Source organism: Chelonia mydas, chromosome 4, assembly GCF_015237465.2.
Source record: "Chelonia mydas isolate rCheMyd1 chromosome 4, rCheMyd1.pri.v2, whole genome shotgun sequence".
In the NCBI taxonomy this organism is placed as follows: domain Eukaryota; kingdom Metazoa; phylum Chordata; order Testudines; family Cheloniidae; genus Chelonia; species Chelonia mydas.
The window spans coordinates 125,993,568-126,014,494 of NC_057852.1; the positions used below are offsets into that span (position 1 = coordinate 125,993,568).

The window sequence follows — 20,927 nt, forward strand, 5'->3', positions numbered from 1 at the left end:
TTTTTTTCAAAACTAAACATACCCAGTTTTTTAATTCTTTCCTTATAGGTCAGGTTTTCTAAAGCTTTTATTTTTGTTTTTTGTTGCTTTCTTCAGGATTCTCTCCAGTAATAGCACATTTTTGTAAAAGTTCTCTAATGTAGACAAGGCTACAAAGTTAAGAGGGCATAAAAGTAAAAGGCCTTTTGGACTATATGAAGATGTCTTCCTTACAGCTTCTGCTGGGTGAAGAGGGAAGAAGACACAAGTGATTTGTTTTATCAGGGCTAAGGTTTCTGTTTACTTAAGCTAGTTCCCTGTGTCGATAAAAAGGATGGGAAAGTGAGCACATTTAAAAACTAGAGTCTGTGTACTGATTTGAACTTGAATTTTCCCTGACTGACTTATATTTTTCTCTTCTGTAGTGCTTCCATGATCTCAGTCTTTGAGTCCCGTCTCTGATGGTGGTTTGTCTTTGGTAGTTGAATGGAAGGTCAGTGTTTTCATAACACAACTAAACTTGCCTGCCATTATGCTTTGTCCGTTAGCTACTGTAGAATATTTGAGACTTTTATTTTTAGCCTGCTATGGGGAGATGGTGTTTGATTGCCTTTAAATCCCCTTAAATGGTTTTATTTCATTAGGTGTCTAAATAAGTTTCCCAGTAAACTTGCATTCTTGATTTGTGGTTATTCTATCCCGACAGTTAATGCAGTGGACACTGCCCAAAGGTTGAAGATGTTTCTCTCTCTCTCTGGCTGCTTGAATTGACAAAAATTCATGGGCATTTCATTTGACATTTAAAATGTTGGCTTATAATAGAAAGAAATAGAAAAGACATATTAGATCTTCAAGTCCATAACCAAGGCAAACTGTAGGAATTTCCTGTCTAGCAAATTCAAATATAAAACTGCAGCATCTTCTGCATCCAGTCTTTTACAGACTGAACTAACATCAAATTTAGAGAATAGACTTTAGACACTATGTTATACTATGCTCTCTGATGTTTCATGCAGCTGCTTGCAGGGCTCTTTGTGGTGTATAAACAAATGCTACTAAATCACTAATGTGATGTGTGTAAAGCTGAGCATACTGATTTGCCCTGCGAAGTTTTGTACTGTTTTCCCTACAAGAGATTCTTCCTGAATATAATCAGTAGCACTACCAAAGAAAATGAGAGAGAATCCAGTCTTGTCCCCTACAGTAGATTTACCAGATAGCTTTCTATATGATGAAAAGATCAGGGACAGGCATTAATAGAATCTCACAAGTTTCAAATATTTGCCACCAATGCCAATGTTGATCTGTAGCAACTTCCTTGGGCGCTGACGCAAACAGAACAGATAAATCAATTACTACTACTTAATAAGTATGTTGTAATCCATTTGCTTGACTGTGAAAATATGCTGTGAACACCTCATGACTGATATGAATCCTCTAGATTACTGGAATTGTATCAGTTTATATGCTGCAAATACTATACGTATATCTACTAAGCAGAGCAAACCAAACTAAAGCACCAAACATGGTAAGAAGACTGATAGGCATATTTAGAACACGCTTTAAGGGTGCCACCAACATGACTCCACATCAAGTGATAATGTGGATGCCACCTGGGAAGAGAAAAATAGGGTGACACAGAGAAACATTATGCAGAACAATAGAGGAAAAAAGCCCAATCCATCAACATGACACGCAGAAGCCTGAACAGACAGACCAGCCCTGCAATAAATGTTGAAAACAGATAGCTGCCCTTGAAGTTGCACTTGAAGTTGCAGGAGGATAAAGAAAGAAAGAAGATCCTGTTGAGCATGTTGTCTGTCAAGCTTCATGGTTTCCATCTGTCTGGCAATTCTATAGCCAGAATTATACAGAATATTATGAGTGTACAGTGGCTAAGGCTGTAGCATCAAATACACTCAGTAGGATCACCACCACCTACCGTAGTTACTGTGTGAGCTGCACCACAGAACCTTTTTTGTTCTTCTTGAGTGCCCCCTCGGTTGGCAGGTCTGGTTTCCTGTACATCACTCTGAGTGGAAGCATGCGGGCCACCCACAATTTGACTTAGGGTTGCCAACCCTCCAGGATTGGCCTGGAGTCTCTCAGAATCAGCATGGATCTCCCAGTGACTATTGAAAGCAATCTGGGAGATTGTAATAGGATATTTTAAGAAAATGACATTACATCATGTTGGGGGAGGGGAGGGGAAGGGGAAATATTGGAATAGCTTCCAAGTCAGAGTTGGCAGAGTTGGCAACCCTGTGGGATCTCTTGGCTTCAGCCTGCCTGTTTCCATTTGTGGTTTTAACTCTTCATGGTGTGTATCTTTGAGTGAAAGAATGAACAATGCTTTGTCTTGACAAAGGTGTTTTTGAGTCACTAACCAGTTACTGTCTCAGGCCTCCAGAGGAAAAGGCTTACAGGTGCCAAAGTGAGTTGGGCCCCGTATTTCCCAGCTGTGTTAACCTGACAGGCCCAAGCATGGTTCAGGGAGGGAGTGGAGTAGGTGTGAACCCCTTTTCCAAGGTATTGATCCTGGAGAGCTTGAGGATTTCATTGTGAATGTTGTGACAGAAGGTAATACAGTGGATTTCTATTGTCTCCCTTTAAAGTTGTCACTGACCAGCCACAGGCAGACCAATGGCAGCATGGCAGGGGACTAACAGAACTGCCATTCCTTCAGAAAGATGCATGTGTCTATATGGAATGGGATTCCCTTTTTTATGAAGCCCCACAAATTGCATGATTGGGATGAGTTGTGGCTTCCTGGAGTCAATGTAGATCAGGTCAACTTACCCCAGTGTCTTCAGTGCGCTGCGTTGACAGGAGATGTTCTCCTGTCGACTTACCTTAATCATCTCAGGAAGCTGAAGTACCAGGGTCGACTGGAGAGCACTCTGCCCTGGATTTAGTGGTTCTTCACTAGACCTGCTAAATCAACTTCAGCAGAGTCAGTCTTCCTTTAGTGAAGACCAGCCCTAAGTGAAGTGCATTTTCTCAGGCACACTGTGTGTGTGTGTGTGTGTGTGTATGTGTGTGTATGTGTATCTCTCACAGTCTCTCTCTCGCTCACTCACTCTCTTTGGTCCCTCATGTTGGTATTACTGCAGGAAGAGGGTGTTTCTTGGAATTTGGTTCATTTCAGTTTTTGGAATTTAGGTAACAATATTTATTTTACACTATTCAAAATGCTTTCTCATATTTCAAAAATAGATGAGACATCACTTACCAAGAGAAAATAAAGCAAATATAGATCTTTTTTCTTGAACGTTAAGGACCAAACTTTCACAGTTCTCAATATGGCTCCTCAACTTGTACCTGTAATTTTTTTAACCCACAATTTTGCCATTGCAATCAGTCAGGTGCAAATAATGGAAAACGGACATCTAAGTATCCACTGTGTGTTATAGACTGTGTTTGAAACTTTAGCTGTATGGCATTATCATTTTCAGTGCTTGTTCGTGCATAACAGTGAAATGTTTATCCTTTCTTTAGTTGAAAACTTCTCAATATCCAGCTAGTTTTAGTCCCTTAATATATTTCTAATGTATTGTTGCATAGATTTTAAGCCTCTCATAAAAAAGGAATTCAAACCAATGTTTGCTGCACATGGACAAGCACTGAAGATAATTTATTAGACATGCAGTAATCTGCCACTTCCACCAAAGAAAAGTCATTCTGAGTTGTCAGTATAAGCAAGTGAGGAAGATGATTTTTTATTTTATTAATTATTAATTATTATTAATTATTATTATTATTGTTATTTGGGAAGGGGGAGGGAAATGTCTAAACTTTATTCTTCAGTACAACAAATTTTAACTCAGATGCTAAAATTACCTTAAATCTATTACTGTGGTTATGTTTTCACATTGTATAAGTAACAGACTTTACTAACGTAAGGTTTCAGAGTGATAGCCGTGTTAATGTGTATCAGCAAAAAGAACGAGGAGTACTTGTGGCACCTTAGAGACTAACAAATTTATTTGGGCATAAGCTTTTGTGGGCTAAAACCCGCTTCATCAGATGCATGCAGTGGAAAATACAGTAGGAAGATATATAAACAGAGAACATGAAAAATCTAACGAGACTAATAAATTAAGGTGGGCTATTATCAGCAGGAGAAAAAAACCTTTTGTAGTGATAATCAGGATAGCCCATTTCAAACAGTTGACAAGAAGGTGTGAATAACAGTAGGGGAAATATTAGCATGGGGAAATAGTTTTTAGTTTGCAAATTAACTCCAGTTCTGCAGTTTCTCATTGGAGTCTGTTTTTGATATATGCCATCATGTGCCAGCAAAGCCTCTCTACCATGTACACTGGCCAAACCCGACAGTCTCTATGCAAAAGAATAAATGGACACAAATCAGATATCAAGAATTATAACATTCAAAAACCAGTCAGAGAACATTTCAACCTCCCTGGACACTCAATTACAGACCTAAAATTCTTCAAAAAAAAAACTTCAAAAACAGACTCCAACAAGAAACTGCAGAACTGGAATTAATTTGCAAACTGGACATCATTAAGTTAGGCTGGAATAAAGACTGGGAGTGGATGAGTCATTACACAAACTAAAAACTATTTCCCCATGCTAATTTTTCCCCTACTTTACTCACACCTTCTTGTCAACTGTTTGAAATGGGCCACCCTGATTATCACTACAAAAGTTTTTTTTTCCTCCTGCTGATAATAGCGCACCTTAATTTATTAGTCTTGTTAGAGTTGGTATGGCAACCCTCATTTTTTCATGTGGGGTGTGTGTGTGTGTGTGTATGTATGTATGTGTATATATATATATAATCTTCCTACTGTATTTTCCACTGCATGCATCTGATGATGTGGGTTTTAGCCCACGAAAGCTTATGCCCAAATAAATGTGTTAGTCTCTATGGTGCCACAAATATTCCTCGTTCTTTTTGCTTATGTAATAACACAATATATTTGTTATATATAAACAAAATTCATGCTGCTTTTTAAGGCTTAGTAATGAAGCAGACAAACTTCTGGCTCTGCAACGTTAACTCATATACTAGCACAACTGGTGCTTGTTAGTAATATCGTGTTTAAAGATTTACAGTGAACAATAGAAGTATAACTAGAAAATACTATGTATGTAATACTGTGTATGTGGCTGAATATTTCTTGTGCTGAAAATAAGCTCTTAGATTTCAGGAGTTTTTCTAATCTTCATAAATTATTTCTTGAATTCACATAGTTAACAAAAAAAATTTATAATTGTAATTTAAACCCATGGCTGTTTTTTTTGTTTTTTTTAAATCAGGGTAATTCAAATTAAACAACCAAAGGTTGTATTTAGCTAATGGGAAATCTGTGTTTTGTATTAAGGATAGAAGAACACATCCAAGTCCCCCAAAAGAATCTGCATTAGGCTGCAACAATTGGTGCTCTATAAACAGTTTTTAACCTTAGAATTTTTTTTCTGTTTTTTTTTTTCTTTTAATCTCCCTCTATTTGTTTTCCACTTCCAGTACCCTCACTCCTTTTCCCACACTCTGGTTAGCAGAATGTGAATTTAATAATGTTTGAATTGAACTTTTCAACTGACAATTATAGAGTTGGGTCAAATTTAAGCAAAGCAAGTTTTATTTGTTGACTTAATTTTGAAACCTTAATGTGTTAATTTTTGCTTATAATGTCCCTATTTTAATGTAATAAAGAAGTAAAAAGATGTAAGAAACACAAAGGCATCTTTAACATAGTATTCCTTACCTGAGGAAGGCCCGTCTCAGGCCTGATTATCTGCACAGTATTCCACATACTCTATGTTAAGGTTCCCATGAAAGACTAAGCAGAAAATATTCAGTACTTTAAAAATCTCAAACCTGTTTTCTAAAGATTCAGCTGGGTTTGTAGTTCCTTCTTTAGCAAGTTCTATAAAACAAATCAAGTGTAAGATTTGCAAGCTGAGCCTTTTTAGTTGGGTAAACACAATTTCAGGTGGAATGTATTGTATTTTATTTTCACTCATAATTAAAAAAATATCTGAAATGATCCTACTCAAACTTTCCCAAAAGCTTTGAGTTGAGAACAAGCTGTCATTTTAGCTCTTCCAGCTCACCTCTCATCTGTGTTCTATAGGCTTTTTCTGTGCTTTTGGCTGACTGATGCCAGAGCTGGAGCCAGAGCCTTTATGGAGTAGGAGCCTGGTCTGTGCCTTTCAGAAGCCAAGCTTAATGCTTAGGTCCAGAGTCCCCTCTACCGCACATTAGAATGAACCACAGTAAATTTATCATTAAAACAGTCCAAGACCAAACAGATCTTTAAGAAAAAAGTTTATTAGACAACAGAGAGAAAAACAGATTAAATAAAAAATATACCATATATAATTATTTCTAGTCTAACTCTGGGCAACTGTGTGGGTAAATTAGGTACAGTCTTGCAGTTAGTTAACTACTATCTGCGTATTGTCAGCAAGATTTAATTAGTAACTACTTACATCCTCATGCTCAGTGATTCATGTCATTCCGTCTTCAGGTTAGTTCCCACTCACCTTCTGTTAGAATCACCGTCTCTCAGAAGCCCATCTCTAATCAATGTGCGCACTTCTGTGTCATCCTCCTTTCTCTCATTCCTGATTTATATACCTAACAATCTTTGATGTTACTTTGAAGTGTTGTATATGACTCTTACATTACCATAGTAGCTGCATGTTTTCTATGGAGTCATGAATTCTATTCATAGCATTCTGTTTATGTAGATGCAATGTCTAATCTCTGGCCCTTTCCCAATATTAGAGACATTGGACACATTATAAGGTAAAACATATACATGCACCATCCAATCAAGATTTGTTTTTTCAATTTCCTTCAGTATTTCAAAAACACTTTAAACCTGCCCAGGTGTCAGCTTTCCTTTGCATCCCCATGGGTCAGAATAAAGTGAATTTGTATGATAATAGAACCATCTCCCCAAGGGGTCCTCAACTGTCTTTCTCTGAAGTATGCAGTGTAGTTATAGCCATGTCAGTCCTAGGATATTACAGAGACAAGGTGGGTGAGATAATATTGTTTTTTGGACCAACTTCTGTTGGTAAGAGAGACAAGCTTTCGAGCCACAGAGCTCTTCTTCAGGTCTGGGAAAGGTACTCCCAGCATCACAGCAAAATGCAAGGTGGAGCAGACTGTTCAGCGTAAGTAGTTCGCAAATATTGACAGCCATAAAGCCATACTCATTGTCTGTCTTAATTTTAAAGTGATTAATTTTTTTCATTAATTCCCTGTTTACTGTAATACAAAATAAGCTTTATCAACAGACAGAATCCAGCCCATAATACAAGCACGGAGAAATTTCAGACCCAGGAATTTGAGAAGATTACAATATTGAATGGAACTCAGCCTTAACTATTGCTTCCACTGCCACAGAAACTATTATGAGTAACTTTATTCTTAACAAGTAATGTGACAGCAGACTTTGCTTACTTTACAAAAAGAAATAATAATAATTATTTTTTTAAATTTACCATTTACTGGTTTGAGGAAAATGTGAGTTTGTTTGTTTTTAGTGGATTCTACCAAACAGAATAATACTTACTCATTCTGAAACCAAAATTGGATTAAAATCAGTGTTTTTCTCTTGTCAAGTTGGAATTTAAATTCCAAAGTTAATTTAAAAAACTGTTCTAAGCCTAAAGCAGAGTTGTCAGTGTCAATTTATTAAATAGATTCTCCCTATTGAAGGCAATGCCGTGTTCAGTAGGAAATTAATGCATTGTTGGAATCAAGTTTCATGTAGGTCAGCCTAACCAAGGACAGGTCAGAAGCAGTAGCAGATTTAGAGTTAGTGGGGCCTGTACGCAGCTTCATTTTCAGGGAGGGCCCCCCCTCGAGACCCAGCCAAGATAAAGCATATTCTCTCATCTCCCCCCCCACCCCATTTTTCATCCATTTTTTTCTTCCTCCTCCTCCTATATTATAAGTCATGGGAAGTAAATGAAAATAAAGTGAGGTACCTTGATTGGGGCAGGGAGTTGGGGTGCAGGAGGAGGTGTGGGGGTTGGGTTCTGGGATGGAGTTTGGGTGCAGGCTCTGGGCTGACGCAGAGGGTTTGGGTGAAGGGTCGGGCTCTGGGAGGGAGTTTGGGTGCAGGCTCTGGGCTGACGCAGGGGGTTTGGGTGAGGGGTCGGGCTTTGGGAGGGAGTTTGGGTGCAGTCTCTGGGCTGACGCAGGGAGTTTGGGTGCGGACTCCGGGCTGGAACAGGGGTGTAGGAGGGGGCAGGGGAGTGCAGAGACATCCCCCCCGCAGGGACATGCTGGCCGCTTCCGGGAGCCGTGCAGCACAGAGGGAGAGAGGCAGAGCGGGTAGCGAGCCACTTTAGCCCTGCTGCTTGCATGTTCCTGCACGCTCCTTAGGGGGAGGGAGGCAGCGGGTCTCCGTGCACTGCCCGGGGTGGGGGCAGCGTGCAGAGCCACCTCTCCCCCACCAGGGTGCACAGAGACATGCCAGCAGCCGGCCGCTTCCAAGAGTAGTGTGGGGCCACCAGCCCTGGCATGCAGGCATCCTGCCTGCCTGAGCCTTACTGTGCTGCCAGCCGGGCTGTGGGGGCAGGTTGTCAGATGAGATTTGTCCTGCATTTTGGGGGCCCCACCGATATCAGATTTTTATGATGGTGTATAATGCGAGCATCAGTCACTGCTTTTTAAAAAAAAGTATTTCCTTTATATTCTAAACTAATGGCTGATATTTACCTTACCTGATCAACCTAAGTGTATTTCCAAAGTATACCAAAAGCAAATAATGAAATATATATGAAAAAAACACCCTGCTGTTTGAACTCAGAGGCCCAAATATTACTATGATGGGTGTAGTATAAGAACCTGTATATAGAGCCCTGCAAATCTGTGGACTATATTTTTACAGAGCATGGATCAGATGTAGATACAAATTTTGTATCTGTGAAGGGCTCTACCTATATACTTGGTGGAATAGACAGAAATTATTATAATAATGAGGGTGATATTATTTATAATGCAGTATGAAGATACAGTACCTGTTTCAGAGCTTACTGTCTGAAAGAATAAATGAATACAAATAGTGAGGGAGGGTGATACTGTTACCCCAGGTTCTCTGAACCCAAAGCTCTTGGTAACTTTTACTCTTTGTGAAGCGGTGTCAGGAAAAAAATCAAGGGGGGGGGGACACAGCATGTCTGTCTGATAAGTGGTTGGTATAAACAGTACAAACAAGAGTGCTTTCACTTAAGGCTTTTACTTTATTTAGTCTCCAGCATATAAACACACAAGTAACAGGTTTAGAACATCCCAAATCAAGTTACCCCAAAGGTCTGGAGTGGTCTTTGAGTGTTCAGTGACAGATTTCCAGTGGCCAGCCTTCTCTCTGCCGCTGGGGATCTTGAGGCGCATCCACGAAGAGTCTATTTAACTCAGACTTTCCCCCCTTTTATGCATGTTAGTGTTACATAGCTTGTCAATCAAAAACAAAAAAATAAGGCAAAAGTTAAACAAGAATTTTTCAGCCATTAACTGAACAGATGTGTTTTTACAGAGTTCGCAGTCTTATCAGCCCTGACAAACACACACCAGAAGTCAAATATAAACAGGCTTCCTTCTGTTTTTCAAAGCCACATATTTCACCAGTTTAAAAGAAGAAAAACAGGATGGCAGAGGATCATGCTCGCTTTTCGTGGTCACGCCCCGTCCCCTCCCGGCCTGCTTAGTTATGCAAAGGTTGTTGCAAAGGCCTAGTAGCTTAGCTGCTTTTGGCAATTAGTGTAACAATTGATATTTCAGTTACTGGCAGTTCTCTAGGCATTTTGCTGGGCTGTCAAAATCTCCCTCTACAATACAATCAAATATATGTTTTATATACATATAAATAATTTTCTATCTATCCTGTCTCAGATTGGAGCAATACCAATCCTACCGTACCTGGGGATCTGGACCATCATTTTTCTGAGGCCGAACCATTTCAGATTTGCATGTTGAAATGATACATAGCTTTTACAGAGTCCCAAAAGACTCACCCTGATTAATTTTTAAATGTTTTGTTTTGTTTTGAGTTCCACTTTTTTAATAAAGATATATTACCAACATGCATGGGGAAGAGCAATAGCTTCACAAAATTCCCTCTAATGCCAAATGTTTCTTCACTGTAGGTTAAACACTTTTTTATATTCAGAAGGAATGAAAAAATTTATTGTAAGCTGTTTGGACTGGGAAAACTATTAAGTAATGCAAACACTTCTTGATCAGCAGGCTTGTTTGGCATTGAAGTGGGCTGGCATTTTGGAGGCCCAGATTTAAGAATAATCTCTAGACTGTTGCCTGTCATGTTTAAAGGCTTTGCAGAAACGATGGATTTGATGAGAATTGCTAGCCACGCTAGAGTCTTGGCATACACTCTGCCAGGCTGTTTTTGGATTATTACTAGCTTCCTGCATGGTAGCCATAGATAAGGTACCTTGATGGCAAATAAATGTGAGTAGGCAATAGTGTGAAAACGGAGGTAAATAGTAGGTCCTAAAATGAAGATAGACAACTGAGGACTTCTGTCAAAACTAGCTTTAAACATGGGGCTGGGAAAATTGGCAAGAGTTGTTAACCAGATGCCAGTGCAAGGCTCACATGCAAAATAATGAGATCAATTTGATGTTTTGAACCTTGCCACTGTTCCACTTCTTGTACAATGCCATCTGAGCCTATGTTATTCTGCAATGCCATCTTATATTTTTGTCCAATTATTTTAAAATGTTTGTTTCTAGGCTTGACAAAATGGTAGTATATTTTAAATGCTACCCTTTATGAGTGGTTTTATGTAATTTGCTGTTTTTGAGACTTGGTGCCAGATTCTGCCACCTTACTCACAGTTCATAGTACTTTACTGCACAAGTTTTTGTCCCATTTATTTCAGTGGGACTATTCATGGAATAAGTTATGACTCAGCACAGGTGCTGAGTTTTACTTTTCCCTGGGGTACTCCACTCCCTCCCTGAGGCCCTGCCCTCTCTCCGCCTCTTCCTGCCCCCACTCCGCTCCCTCCCTGAGGCCCTGCCTGCCTGCCGCTCGCTGCTTTCCACCCTCCCCCAAACCCCTCCCTGAGCTGCCAAACAGCTGTTTGGCAGGGCCTCTGAACATCTGTTTGGTGACACCCCTGATTGGCGGCACTGCCCAACAGTTTTTTTTTCCATGCATGGATACTCCAGCCCTGGAGCACCCCTGGATTCAGCACCTATGGGAGTCAGCATAAGTAAGGGGAGCACAGAATGTGTGATTTTACAGATAAGTGCTTTGCTACTATGGCCCTATCCAAAAATCTATTAAATTATATTATAACGTTTGTGTGACGTTGGAATGAAAACATAACGCCTCTATTAGAAATCACTATTTGCAATATTATAAAATTGCCAATTGCAAAACACAGTTTGTAGGATGTGACTGAAGCACAGTATTCATCAAACTCCGACAATACCATAGGTAGACATCTCAGCAATTAATTTTCTTATTTGCTTAACAAACAAGACTTTTACTTTGTGTGTATGATAGAAAAGTATTAGTCTCAAGAGAAAGGTTGTTTTCTGTCAGAAGCAGCTACGTAATTATAATTTAGAGGAGTCAATAGATCTCAAACTAGACAAAGAAATAACTAAGACTTCTTCTTGAACGAAAAATCTCACAAGATCTACAGGGGTATTGGTATTAAATTGTTTTTTCAATACCTTAACTAAATTCTTCTCTGTCCTATTCTTGCTAAGTGATCTATCCATCTTAATATTTTTCCTATGTCTAAGTTCCTGTCTCTTAATGGCATCCTAATGCATTCTGAATGGACACATTTCACATAATTTAAACTCTGCTTACCTATTTATCATGCACAGGTCATACTTCAATAAGTGAAAGTCATTTCAAGGATCCTTTTTGCTATTTTTATAATTCTCTGTTGCCATACTATAAATAAATTATTACTATTCTGGTCAATCATTTTACAGTTATGATAAACAATGTGTTCCTTCCGTCCCCCCTTCTCACATACATAGTGAAGTTTTGAATGTGGTTTTTTTCTTCCTGCTGTTCTGTCTGTGTCAGCTTAACATGATATTAAAAACTGGAAACTGAATTGTTTTTTGTACAGCTGTTGCTGGCTTTGTAAGAAATGCAAAGATGACCTGGTTAGTGTGGCATCTACTCTAAGAGAGTTAGAATATCAAGTCAATGCTTACCGAGGCTAGGATTATATGTCATTCAGTCTTGTCAAAAATTCTATGAATATTCAATGAGGATTTTAATGTATTGTCATCAGGGAAGCAATTTCTATACAGTCATATTAAACATGTTGTCATCTCTTCAGTTTAAATACATTGTTTTGCCCATGAAGTGACCTTAGGCAATTTTAAAATGGTCTCATTTTTTTCTATTTGGCTTACACCAAATACATTAATTTTACCTAATAGGAATAAAACCTAATAGGGGACCTCATCCACTCATATAGGGTGAAACAGAGTTCTAATAAATAATCAGGGTATAATCCCACATATAATCAGGATTTGTCTTTATAGTTTATATGAAAACAAAAGATCTAAGATACAGCTAGGTAGTAGTATTACTCAAGCTTCTCAGTGAGAGTTATATTTTTCCAAGTGGTGCCTATTGATTTGGCTTCACAAACCCATTGAAGATACTGGTTTTTGTACATCTAAGTCATCATGCATTGTTTTGTAAATCTATTCTTTTGTATTTAGGTGTCCTTTAGTTCTCACTGTCCAATCCAGCTTCTAATTTGCATAGATGGGGACACACACATACTTTTAAATTGATTATCCTGAAAATAATCCACTATACATCAGGTAAAGTGTGTCTAGAGAAGTTTATTTTACTACAAACACTCATTTTCTTGAAATGACAGATGTTACAACTAGACAAAATGAGCCTCTGTAGCTCAGAATGCCAAGAATATTTTGAAGAAAAAAAAACATTTATGAGTGTGATTTTTTTTTTTTGCAATACGTACTAAATTATATACCAGTCTTCTTTTTGAAAGAAGAAATGAGTATGTATACTTAGTAGAAATGAAGTTGTTTTTTCTAGAATGAGCTATTTCAGACTGTGGATTGAATGTGTCTTGTAACTGAATTGTGGACAAGAGGCTTGTTTGTCACAGAAACCATTTGAGTTGAGTTAGGGGAACAACAGATTTATTGTCAGTTGGAATAGAATAAGGTGACTTCAAAAATCTTTAGCGAAATATTGTAAGAATAGGAAAAATGTTTTTTATATTGTTCATTAAAAGAACTAATCAATATGGAATGATAAATATTTCCTTACAATAACTTTATAGTGGACTGTCTATTAACTCAGTCCAATACCACTATTGGCTGGTGAAGAATGCAGTGTTATTTACACAGTATTAAGATTTATATCTGGGCCAAGGTTTTGAAAGAAGAATAGTAATTTGAGGTGCCTGCACTTCTGAGTGTGCAATTTGAGACAACTTAAAGGGACATGATTTTCAGAGAATGGTTACTCCGCACTTTTTGATAAACAGGCCTTTTAAGATATCTCAGGTTGGGCACTCAAAATCACTAGTCACTTTTTAACAAATGAAAATGAGTGATAGTCATGTTACTACATAGACTCGTCCATCCACGTACCTAAGGTATACTAAAATCTCGTTTTTGTGCAAGATGGCATTCACTTCCTTGAGCTCTGCAACTGGATTTGAGAAAACTGGTCCTAATTCCTCACTCGGATTGTTCTTCCTATTGTATAGGTGCCTTGATTAAGCACTTTGCACAAGTTTACCCACCTAAGTTCATAGCTAAAAGGCACAGCTAGTAACTCCCTATTTCATCAGATCTTTCTGCACATACATAGCGAGCGTGGCCACTTGCATTTAAAAATAAAAAAAGGATGGCAGTATGAAAAGTACAATAAAGCTTATTTTAAGAGACACTATTACACAGTGTTTTATTTATGGTACAAACCCATACATTTACATTACATGATTAGTGCTAGAAAACATACTTTTTATTTGATGAAATCAGGGTGGATTAATTGAAATCCGCAAGCAGGAAAACTGGATTTAAATCAGGGCTTTAAATCAGAGCGAGCTCCGGCTCTGCTCCAGCTCCAGGCAAAAACCTGGAGCTCCACTGCTCTGGAGCTGCTCCGCACTCCAGCTCCGGGCTCCGCTCCAAAGCCCTGAATTAAATAATTTATGTTTTCTGTTTGTACTCCTTTGGTTATTTTCTCAAAGAAAGGTTCATTCCCATTGGTTGGTATAACTCTTAGAACATGTTGATTTGAATATTTACAACTAGCCTTTACAGTAAATTTGCACTTCTTTTTGCCAACCACAAGGATGCACTGTAACCATGAACACTTATTTATGCAGTTCTATTGCTTAATGTATATTTACTCAGATTCTTAATTTCTACATTTTTAGAAAATGGTGAATGATGTATTTCTTATTTACTAGATAATAGTTAGTTAACCTTTACTCGTGATTTGTGTCAAGCTGCACTTGGATGGGAATTGGAATTCAATTAAAAATATACAAAATAAACACTTTAATTGCTTATTAATTGAATAAAACTACCATTTTTGCCACATTTCCATTGTTGAAACCTACACCAGAAGCTCCACTCTGAAGTAGGCTAGATGGTTCTGATGAGCAGGGGGTTGGACTAGATGACCTCCTGAGGCCCCTTCCAACCCTGATATTCTATGATTCTATGACTAGACTGCAAAAGTAAAACCAAAAGTATATTTGATAAACTGAAACATAAACTAATTAAGGCAAAAGAGTGTGTTAAGATGATCATGCAATAGTGAAGTGCAATAGCATTGTAGCAAGTCAGTAACAGAAAGACACTAATGCATAATAAGTAATATAGGAATGAATTTATCACACATTCTACTCATTTCATATCACTAGGTTTTGCTTCTTGTATGGAAAAAATTTTTCTTCCTGGGTCCTGTGGAGTGTCCCTGATTTTCTACTCAGAGCATTAATGAAGTCTCCAGATGGCCCAGTAACACTCTTAATTTTGTTCCTGTTTGGGTGACTGCTTAGCCAGTTGATTCTTTTTTGTCCATTTTCTGCTTTAGGAATGTGTTGTGGTTTTTTTCCTAATTATTTCCTATTTCCCTCAATTCATTGAGAGGAAGGATGGTCCGATGGTTAGACCACTAGTCTGGAACTTCTGAGACTCCAGGTCTGATTCCCTGCTCTGCCACAGACTTCCCATGTGACCGTGGGCAAGTCACTGAGTTTCTTTTTGCCTCTGTTCCCTACATGTAAAATGGGGATAATAACACTTTCCTACTTCAGAGGGGTGTTATGATTGTAAATACATTATAGATTACAAGGTGTTCAGATACAAAGGTGGTAAGTAGACAGACACTGAAAACCTCAATGGCTAAGTGGGCAGGCCTTAATTTTAACAATTATGCATCTTCAATTAAGAATGGAGAAAAAAGACCAATATATATTGCAAATATATTCGTGGTGTAATTCTGGCCCTATTGAAGTCACCAGAACACTTGCACTGATTTCAATAGTCAGGATTTCACCTTCAGTATTTTTATTATTTAATATTCATAACAAAGTAATACCCCAGTGTGCTAGGTGCTGCATGAACACCTGCTAATTATTTGTGCATTTTGTATGCTTATTTTCTGTGCTGGTCCCTATAGTGGGTCATGTTATCTTTCTTTGAAATACTGTTACCTTAACTAGAGCCTTGCAACCTGACCTGAACCCAAGGGGACCCAACCACAAGTGTTGGATTGAAGCTGGGCCTGACAACAACCCAACACTCTCTCAGGATTTGGTTGGGTAGTCTCTGATCGCCTCCTTCTGCCCATGGGGTCACCACGGTGGGGGCTGCATGCCCTGTGCCTGCAAGCTGCTGCTGCCTCATGGTCTGTGTGCTGTGGGTTGAAAGACAGTGCAACTCATCAGCGTGCTCACTCCGCAGCGCGGCAAGGCAGTAGCAGCGGGCTGGAGTGGGGCATGCAGAAGACAACCAGAGAATGATTGTGACCACAGGGCATGGGGAGTGGAAAACCCCTGTGAGACTGCGCCCCAGTGATAAGGTGGCAATGACCGAGGTTTGGGGGGCAAGTGTTTGGGTTCATGTTTGATTGAGTCTGAAGACAACTCAACACTTGGGCTCAGATTGGATCTGGGTTGGTTGTTGGCTAGTCGGGTTCAGATTGGGATTTAAAATTAGGCCTGAGTAGACCTCTGTGTTAATTGCAGGAAAAAGTCTACTACACTGTGCTTTGTGTACTTTTTTTAGTACTGATTTTCAAATGAAAACTATAATGCTTATACCAGCTAGATTACATCCTTCTTTCTTCAGGCCGAGGAGAATACTGTACTCTGGCATTTGTTATTACATTAAAAAAAACATACTGGACTAGATGGGCCATTGATCTGATAAGGTATGATTTTTCTTAAGTTATGGAAGATGCAATAGAAAAAGTCTTTAGTAAATTAGCTTAGTTCTATTGAGGGTAATGAGGTTTGGAAAATTTACATCAGCTCAGGATCCATCAGGCCCAGTGTATTTTAGACTCTGATAAGAGGATAGTCAGGTTGCTTTATGTTGGGTTACACTGTCACCTGTTCAGATACCAGTATTAACTGAACTCTAAAAGAAGTTGAGTTCTCCTTAACACAAACCAGGCCTAAGATTCACTTATCCTTAAAAGTTACTCCAATATAGCCATGGCAGTTAGGGCGTGATTTCTTTACCAGTAAAAGGACACCTATACGCTGTGGTATAACTAGAGTGACCATATGTCCTGTTTTGACCGGAACGGTCCCCTTTTTAAGCCCTGTCCCTGACATTGAGACTTTTTTGGCAAAACTGGGTGTTTGTCCCAGGAAATTTACATCAGTGTGAGTGACATTCCCTACACCCCTGGTCCCCTGTTGCTCACTCCTCTCCCTCCTCACTGGTGGGAGCGACCCATCACTTGCTCCTCTCTGCCTCCCTTCACCTGCTGGGAGCAACCTCTTCCCCATTGCTCCTCTCCCCTCACTGGCTGGGAGTTGCCCCTCCCCCATACCAAAATCTGAAATAGTAGCCAAAGGGGCATCACACTGCTAACTGGATCATAGTCCAATAACTTCACTTCATGGCTCTGAGCCCAAATGTACTCACACAGTGCTTTGATGTCCAGATCCCAACCCGTATACATTCCTCTTCCTCCCTGCCCCCATCTCTACTACTTGGCTCAACTGGAGGTATGAACAGATGTTTGCAGGGGCGTGAGGTATGAGCGAAGATGCCAGGTGGCTTGGAACAGCCCCACATGTTCCATTTGGTCACCACAGATGGGTATAACTGCATCCACGCTAAGAGGGTTTTGCAGGTTAGCTGTGTCGGTATAACTATGTCTGCAATATCCTCCTAGTGTAGACAAGGTCTTAGTGACATGTACAGAGAGAAGAAAAGGATTTTTATAAGGGAAAATGCAAAGTTTGTGAGTGTGTACTTGACTGGATATATTACTACCTAAGTTATTCTAATGAATAAGCTAAGGACCTGATCCTGGCAACACTTCACATGAGTAAGTTCACCTACGTGTAACAAATCTATACACAATGAAATATTTGAGGGATCAGCTGACTTTTTCTGGTAAATGCCCAATATTAGAATTTTTCTTCTGTAGTTTAAGCCAATGAGTTGTTTTTTGGGGAGAAGATCTAGCCCAGGGATGTTAGATATAAATAGTAGAAAAAAAAAATTCACATTAGCAGTCATTGCCAAACCAAAGGCTAAGAATATTATTAAAGTCCATATGTGCAAACACCTCATTAAAAAAAAAGATTTATTCTATAAGCAAAGTAAGTTTGCTTAAGTTCCATGTCTTCAATTTTAAAAAAAAATGTTTTAAAAGCCCTGTGATAAAGTCACAGCACATTTGGAGTTGTGGTCATAATAAAGAATATTTTTCTTGTGAATAACACTGAGAAAAGAATCTTAGTATTCTGCCATTTCAGTCACCTTGCAAAGTCCAAAAGCAATTAGTAGTGCAGCCCAGGACCAAAAATTTTTCTGCTTCACAACTTCAATTTGTCCATATTCCTTTAAATGTGTCTTAGATTTTGTTACTGCAAGAATTCAGATAAAAAAGTGTTTCTTATTCCTAAGCAAGTAGATGTTATTGTTTTAACCTGGGTCTTTAACTCAGTTGTGTTCAGGATTTAAATGAGTGCAAAACTATTTGCAGAGATTAGGAATGGGGACAGAAAATAATCCAGTTTTTACTTGAAGAAATGAATTGTCATACATATCTGAAATGTAAATGCATTATTATTCATTTAGATCTGAAGCTAATTGCCATTTCTGAGTTCTCAAATAAAAAAAGTCCCAAATAGAAAAAAAAAAAAAAAACTCAAGGGAAATATTTTAAGTATGTGTGTAAATGAAAATATCAGTTGATTGGAAAGCCAAACATAGGGTTTTTTCCATTCACAAAAAATGTACTAAAGATACCATGAACATTTTTTACCAACTGAATAGTTATTAGAAATAAACCAAGCTTGAAAAGAGAGTCACATCATAATTATGTGAGTTCGGTCTGAGGGCAAGTTCAAAATACCTAGACTGGCACTGTCATTTAACTTTTGGTCTTTGAATAAATCAAAATGTTTTCAGTAGGCATCCATCCACTCCTACCTCTTCCCCATTCCCCTGCCCCCCCCTTCACTTTGTGGGTACCAGAAGTGTAGGGAAAACAGAAACAGACTTGATTCATTATAGATGCCTTCCTCATTTACAATTAGTGTTCAGAAAACCTGTACATGCAGTATGATGCATTATCGTAATGCTCTTCTAAATCAAGCCTATCTTCTAAAAAGTAGCAGAAAGAGGGACTAATTGTGTTATCCTGTCACATGCCACATTCTGTATTCTTACCAAATAACCTAATTTTGACTGTTTTTTTTTCAAATATACTTTCCTAGAACAAAGAACAGGAGTACTTGTGGCACCTTAGAGACTAACAAATTTATTAGAGCATAAGCTTTCGTGGGCTTCAGCCCACTTCATCAGATGAATGGAACATACAGTAAGAAGATTTATAATACACACAAATAAGTTGGAAGTTGCCATACAAGCTGAGAGAGGCCATACAAACAGTTTAGACAAGATGTCTTTAACCCAAGAATCCTTAATGCCAGCTGGGAAGGGGGGCTACAAGACTATCTTGATTCTGGTATGTGCACTCTGGTTTACCAGGGAACGTCATGTGAGGTCTGAAGAGAAAGCTGGGGTTGCACTGATCCTTAATAACGTTATGAAATGTAGGTGCAGGTACTATGTAAGTAGTTATGTGTATATACGCTGAAAATGTGTTTTTAAAGTCTGTATCAAGACATGGTTCACAAAATCCATGGTTTTCTATCATATGAGGTGTTTATTCACCTGTCTCCCTGGGGAGAAGTAAATTAAGCATTGTAAGCTAACACAATGGATATCCATTTACACATGAAGTCAAAGAGATGTGAAATCAACAGGAAAGCAGTAGACAGGAAAAAATAAGCCATGGGTGGTTATCCTGACTTTAAGAACTGACAGATACCTTTGAGGATATAAATAGAAGGCAAAGAAAACATCACTTTATCCTGGGCCTAGGAAGAAAATGGGCAATCACAACCAGCCTTGGCTGAAGATGCTGCAAAAGGCTTTGGGAGAAACTTTATAAGACAGGAGATTAACCTAATAGTTAAGTTTCAGCTCTAGAAAGCATGTTATGATTAACTTTTTGTTTCCATCATCCTGACTCACTATGTCTTGAATTTTTGGTAATCATCTTATCCTTTTCACTATATGTAAGTGCTGTGATGTTAAGCAAGATGCTGATCCTGAGTTGAATCATACAATCTAGTGTGTACTCTAGTCCCTTGGGGACAGCTAACTTGTTAATTCTATGGGTAGTCAATATCAGAGGCAGGCTATCACAGGGGAACACTTCAAAGGGACTTGGGGACTGGGGTGCACCTATTGTTCACCTGCAAAGCAAAGCAAGGGCTAGTGTTGCCCATAGGAGAATGCTTGGGTGGCTCACAGGTTGGTGGTGTCAGGGAGCTGAAACCCAATTAAGCACAAGCAAATCTCCCTCATGATGTGGGTGGCGGGCAGTGGGTAACAAGGTGACTCTCAGGATACCCTGAGAACCATCACAATGGCATCTATTCATCTTTGAGTATTGGAGTTGCTCAATTGGTGGAAGGACCCCTCCAGAGTATGTACAGAACTCCCCTTCACCCAGTTCCTCCTGCTGTCACCATAACTTCAGATGTATCCTTTCGGGGGGAGAGCATATCTAGGCATACACACTACTCAGGGCAAATGGTTTGCCCAAAAATCTCTCCTCCACATCAACCTTCTGGAAGTAAGAGCAGTGAGCAGTATCTGCATACAGTTTCTTTCCTTCATCAAGAAAGAATCTGTTGAAGTCATGATAGAGAGTGTTGCCTGCATGTTTGGATTCCAAGTGGGAACTCCAATCTTGGACTCTCCAGCATAGTTTCCTAACCTGGAAGTTCCCAGACGTGGACTTCTTTGTAATAGCTGTTAGCAGAAAGTGCAGGAAATTCTGCTCTAGAAGGGCTTTGGGTCATCAATATCATTCTCACTTCTTGGCCACCTCTATGCATGTCTTCTGATGACACTGCTCTTGAAGGTATTGAACAAGATCAAGCAGGATAAAACTGCAGTCTTTCTAAATGCACCAACTTGGCCAAGACAAGTATGGTATCCTTACCTGATTCGTCATGCTTTGCTCTTGCCATTATTATTCCCAGCTGCTTGCCATCTGTTATCCTGTAGTCTGGCCAGATTCTCCATCCCAACCTGGGCTTTCTTCAGTTCAGAGCTTTGCTCCTCAATGTTTGTTGGAGATAGAGGTTTCCTGCTTGACAGAGGTACAACAGGTTATATTAAACAGCAGA

General features: G+C 39.0%; 1 protein-coding gene and 1 long non-coding RNA gene across 4 annotated transcripts in view; one reads left to right on the forward strand and one right to left on the reverse strand.

The window, feature by feature from the left end:
* The window catches only part of CTBP1 (C-terminal binding protein 1), a 408,406-nt gene that overhangs the window by 231,312 nt on the left and 156,167 nt on the right, over positions 1-20,927 (forward strand). The window lies entirely within an intron of this gene.
* The window catches only part of LOC119566148, a 75,361-nt gene continuing 73,286 nt past the window's right edge, over positions 18,853-20,927 (reverse strand). The window contains exon 4 of one of the 2 annotated variants that reach the window (XR_006290236.1): positions 18,853-20,887. This is a non-coding gene — a long non-coding RNA (uncharacterized LOC119566148). The remainder of the gene's footprint in view (positions 20,888-20,927) is intronic. The other variant, XR_005225251.2, reaches the window with a different exon arrangement.